Raw genomic sequence first — 6,000 nt, 5'->3', positions numbered from 1 at the left:
TAGTAAGTTAATACGATTTAGCAACACTAAAATGTTTTTTCCCCATTTTTGTAATGCTCTTTTCTTGAAATGCACTAAGTGCCAACAATCTGTTTTTCTATTGTAATCAATGCTTTCTTACACAGGCTTTTTAATTGCGATGGTCTAAAAACATCTGCCTGTGGATAGAATCCCTTGGGATTTAGGTTGCTTTTTGATTTCTACTTCTGTCTTTGGAGTTCAAATAACTCCCACTCACCTGACAGCATGATAATCAAAGCAGAACAAAACCTCGTCTGCTTCTGGTGAATTTCCCAACGCAAAGCAGATATAGAAAGGAACTGATTCTAGGGACAAATCCTATGCAGCTTTTAGTTGGTAGAACTCATTTGAATTCGGAGGGCAGCAGAAGAGATCCTGGCACTCAACTCTGAGTGAGGAATGCAAACTAGACCCAAAATGTTCTAGACTTGTTTTTACTAATACTGTATAATCTGGGCAGGACACTGAGGTTAATGTCTTTCCCCTTGTGAAATGTTCCGTGAGATTTTTAATTGACCACAAGTCACCAAGAGTCAGGTGTATCTCAGCAGTACAGTGACTCTTTGAAGTACTTCGGTCACTGGGTTGATGCTGACTTGGAGGGAAGACTGCCGTCTTCTCAGTCACTACCACCCTTTCACTGCAGCACCTGGAAATTCTTTGAGATCACAGCTTCCATTCAGATTTTTAACTGTGAGCCTGCACTCCATTACCAGATCTGGAGAGATCATAACCTAAGTTTGTGTAGTGGCTGACTTGAAGAAAGTGCCTTACAATTTAAGAAGCCTTTAAATCAACACCTGATAACTAGGTTCTTTATTATACAGGCAGGATAAAATTTCCGAAGTATGTACAAGTTCCACAATACAAATACAGCTTTCAAGACACAACTAGAAAGATCAAACTGAGTAAGCTAGTGAAAAGGCAGCATGTATAGGGAACTTAGATATTTTATTAAAATGTTTGTCTCTTCGGTCTGACAGCTCCCTCTTAGATATCTGTCTATGGTTAAACTGAAACAGCTTTACTCAGTTTGGGTGGGATACAGAAAATTACTTGAGCTGGAGAGCCATAACAGTTCTCTGAGGAGAGAAAATCCTTATATATCAATCTGGAGGCACTGGCAGAGAAACAAAAACTTCAGCACAGGGTCGGTGGTCAGCCACAAAACAAAGACTCTTTAGCTGTTTTTACTGTTATGGACTCTGAGTTATAGAAAATTGGAACATTTAGTTCATTTGATGAATATCAATGGAGTTTAAGGTGCAATTCATTTGATCAAATATGGGTGTCTACTTTCAGATTAGACAAACAATTTTCTGTATTTTACTGATATGTTATCTCTATTGATGGTAAGATTAGCCTGGACACCCAAGTTAAATGTAGACGTGTAATAAAGGTAACAGCTTGGGAGATTGAATAGCCTCCAAACTGACACTATCCGGACTACATTATTTCCTTTTAAATAAAAGCGAAGCTAGTCAGAATCAAAACTTACTCTCATCTAATGGCTGTTTGGAATCTCAGTCCTGTGGACAGTTATCTTGCATCCCCAATAAAACCAATGAAGTTGATACTAGATACGTATCCAAGACTCAGATTTTGTAATACAATAAATGAAGTTTGATTCAGCTTGCTAGGCCAAACAGGCATAGAAATTACCCTAAAATCTGAGGGTTGAGGCATGACAGTTACCTTAACAGTTACAATTGAGGCATATTGTATAGTGGAAAGATGTTGGCATGATGAGTCCTGATGAAGCTTTTCAGGAATTTCTGTCAGGGACTGAGCATCCACACTGCTTATCGGATTTAAAGAAACCTGAGAGGGGCTAGAGTGGTCTTAAAACATGCTGAACGATCCAACAAATCCACTTTCTCACTGACAGCAGTGGAGGCCTTCCTACTGACTCCAGTGTGAACAGGAGTGGGACTCAAAAGCACACTGCTGCTGCCAGAACTCTCAGAGCAGAAGCTCTTTACAACCAAAAAAGTGCATTTATGAGTTGAAATGCAATACATGTCATTTGCCTGTTAAAACTTCCTTATGCATATAAAGTTGTGCTTCTTGGCATGCACACAATTGTACTGTCCTGACCAAGCTGGATGTCTAGCTGCCTGTGTCCTGATAAAGCCCCTTATGATTCACACTGTTGGTATCTTTATGCCAAATTCCTTTAATGTTTTTTTCACTAGGCATGTTCATGTACATACACAGAACAATGAACAGCAGGCACCATCACATTAATTCATTAGTCCTAAATTCATACAAATACTCAAAAAGAAGAATATGCTTTTAAAAGGGAGACCAATATATCTTTTTTGTATTGTTGTCACTGTATTTCAAATTTGGCTTCTCTTTGGCAGAACAGAGGGTAGTAGAACATGTAGGGTTTATGAATTGTCCCTAATAAACCTGTATTTCATCTTTTAGCTACATTTTTTTACATTTGAAAATAACATCTGCTCCTTCCCTCTTACTCAATAAGACTTTTAAAAGAGATTAGATGCAACGATTTTCTAAAAGTCTAGTATAATGAAACAGCTGAAAGAGAAGCTTAAAAGAAGGCAACTGAAAAAGAAATGTATTCCCCACCATGACCATAACTCATAGCTATATTTTGTGAGAACTCTAACAAGCTAATCCATCTGGTTTTGGTTTTCAGTCACAGATGAACTAATAGCCTCTCATTTAAGTTACTGCATGGAACCACTATGAGCTTAAAGAAGCATTAGTCATTTTATTTGCATTCAAAGGGTTGTGTTTTTTTGAATGTAAGGAATATCTCTTCCCTTAAGAAGGGAACATATCCTGCATAGCAAGGATTACCAGAGAGGCAGGAAAATCTGTGTTAGCTAAAAAATTGATTACACAGACTCATTTGGGTTGGGCAAGGATCCTTCTGTGTCATCAATTCCATTCCACTGCACCAGTACCAAACTGATGATACCAACTGGATTGTGGGGTGGAAGAAAGTATAATTTCAGGAATAAAGGACCTAAAATTATTTCAGTGTATGTGTATGAAATTAAGGACTTCTAACTGTTCTGATGTCTCTCCTGTAGAAAACGCTAGCCAGATTTGCATTATTTTTGCCGACTTTTCCTCATTCGATATTCAAATGATACATTTTAATTCTAAATATTTGTTGTCTCTCTTCTAACTGTTACTTTCAAGAATGTTACTTAAAAGCCTTTCAGTGAGTAGTTGTGAGTAGATTAGTTGAGATGTAGGTACCATACTTTTGCCACAGAGCAAAGAAGGTAATGTAGGACCTTCAGTTTGCTTCATTAGGGCCTGCAGCAGTTAATGTACCTCGCTTATGAAAACAGTTTTAATTGTGGAAATATGCTTCCATTCAAGGAAAGCCATACCATAAGGAAGGAACTTTATTCATAGCAGGGTTCCTCCTCCAAGGACTGTTTCAACCCTCACTCAAGTCTGTCCTAGTTTTTCCATTGCTTCCATTTGGCATTGGATCATGCCTCTTCACTGATGAATTTGCAACACTGATAGATAGGAGAATATTTATTCTATACAATAATAATTCCAAAAATTACCATGTTACAGTGGACCATAATGAAGAATTTTGCTGTAGTAGGAATTCTGGTCTTTCATTTTGGTTTTGACCTAGAAATTATCTGACATGCTATAGACAGATAAATTGTTACCATTTTTTGATTGTACACATAGTTTTAAATAAGCTCTAGCCGCTGTTTTTCAGTATGCTCTCTGTTTTTTTCATATTAGGCTCATTATCCCTTAGTCCAGTGCTATCATTATAGATTTCATATGAAGGCAGAGATTATCTTAAAAAAAAAAATAAATTACACTATCCTAAACTTACCACCAATGTGTTCTTCATTTAAGAAAATGTCTTTTTCTCAGAGACTGATAAAGTAGCACTCAGCTACACTCATGAGTGTGTTACCTTTTATTCAACACATATTGAAGTCACAATGTATTCCCTTGTTTTCCTGTAGATAGAAAACCAAGCCGATAGGTATACTTGGCAGACTCACTGTAAGACATTTCATTTCCCAAGGAACAATAGGAGGTAACAGCTTTGTTCACAGTAAGCATTTTTAGGACATCATTGTGTAAGGTCTTAGGGAAAGAGACTCTGTGTGTCTGCCTTACAAAGAGCTCATGAAAAAGCTGCCTTATGCATAACTTATGTCAAAGATGCCCAGACTGTTGAGTGGAAGGACAGAATGAAGCTCTGAATTTCTGTAGCCGTAGACTCTATGAACTAGTGATTTCTCCAGTCCATGCAATGGTACTTATGATGGTCATTTGGGGTTTTTTGACTTTTTGGGGTTTGATTGTTTTTTGTTTGTTTGTTTGTTTGTTTTGGGTTTTTGTTTTTGGTTTGGTTTGTTTTTTTAAAAATGATGATATTCCTTACTCATTCTGCTTTCACTGGTGGCTCTGTGACTTTCTTAGGCGCTTCAGCATGGTGTGACTTTCTCTGTGGCCCACATCTATTATTAGCTGTTGTTTGTAATTCTTAGTAGTTGTGTCACCTTTGCTATTAGACTATAACTATTTAGGGAAGGGGGTTATGGTCTTCATTCTACAGAGATAATTTTGTGGGCACACCTGGGAGTACATAGACATCTGTGTCAAGGAATTTCTTTTAAGAGCTCCTAGGGGCAATTTTTGGTTTTCTTTGCAAGCTTCAAGGATCTGTGTTCTGTGTGGTGTCTGCTCTGTTACAGTCTGGGTAATACTGGTAGAGATCCCAGAAGCTGTTTACGTGAGAGATTAGGAACTCATTTACATAAGGTGTTACTCTCAGGACCAGCTTCATAGTTCTCTCCTACAAAAAATGGGTTTTGATTTGCTTTCCTTTAGGCCTCATGACATAGGTCAAGATTTTCCATGGACAAATACAATCAATCATCACTGATATCATTTCGTAACTCAAAATGGCTCATAAGTCCACAGAAATTTTCCATTGGAGAGAGATCAAATTGTCCACAGACATCTATTTTTATGAAACCCACAGACAAAATATTCTTGAAGCCATCCCTTTTTATATGCACGGTAACAGCCATTTTGCCTGAGAGTGCATTTGCAATTGTTGGATTTTCAGGTCACAACTTAATAAAAAAGAGGAAATTTTCAGTGAAAATAGAAGGGGGAAGAAAGGAGTATATCAATCTTTGCTCCTCTGCCCTCACCAAGTCACCAGTTCTTTAGAAAGGCAAAAACTTCTGCACATTTCTAAAATTAAAAACTATACCAAATAATTTATTTTCCCAATATTTTATACACTTACCTGTTTCACCAAAAGGAAAGTAATTTTTATTTAAAAAAAATATTTCCAAATCATTTCAGATCAAACATACTGCTTACAGTAATAGACTGGCTATTCTTAATAACAGAGCCAGGACCACATTCTCCCTTATGACACATAAGGGCAAACATGGTGGTTGCAAACCTCAGTGTTGTCTTTTCGGTCCATTAGTCTCAGACACAAATACAGATATCTATTAAAATTAAAGGAGCTCAGTAAGAGTAATCAGAAGATAGTAATTAGGATTAAAGGCTTCTGATAGGCATATTCTATAAATAACAGCAAACAGCAATAAAAACTGAACACAGTAATTAAAAAAATTTACTGCTAAATTACGTCTAGCACCTGTGGAAGATAGCAGTCAGCCACCCAGCCTGTAAATTTCAGATTTTTTTGTTCACATAAGCAAGTCTCAGTTTTTGCAGACTTGCTTCTGAGCTTTGCCATTACCTCACTGAGGATTTGTGCTCACGGGTGTGTTTGTGTAGCAGTGGAAATTTTTTTTCAACAAGTATGAAAATAAAGCCTGCGTGTTTTTCAATTTTGAAAATATTTTCCTTGGCAATGAAAGTGATAAACTCAGTGGCTAAAAATGGTGTACTTTCTAGGGTATATTTCTTGCTTTACACCTGAAATAGGACAACAAACTCAATGACAACAGATCTCTCAGCTGGCAA

This window comes from Rissa tridactyla, chromosome 5 (assembly GCF_028500815.1).
Source record: "Rissa tridactyla isolate bRisTri1 chromosome 5, bRisTri1.patW.cur.20221130, whole genome shotgun sequence".
Taxonomy (NCBI): domain Eukaryota; kingdom Metazoa; phylum Chordata; class Aves; order Charadriiformes; family Laridae; genus Rissa; species Rissa tridactyla.
This window is presented reverse-complemented; position numbering follows the sequence as displayed.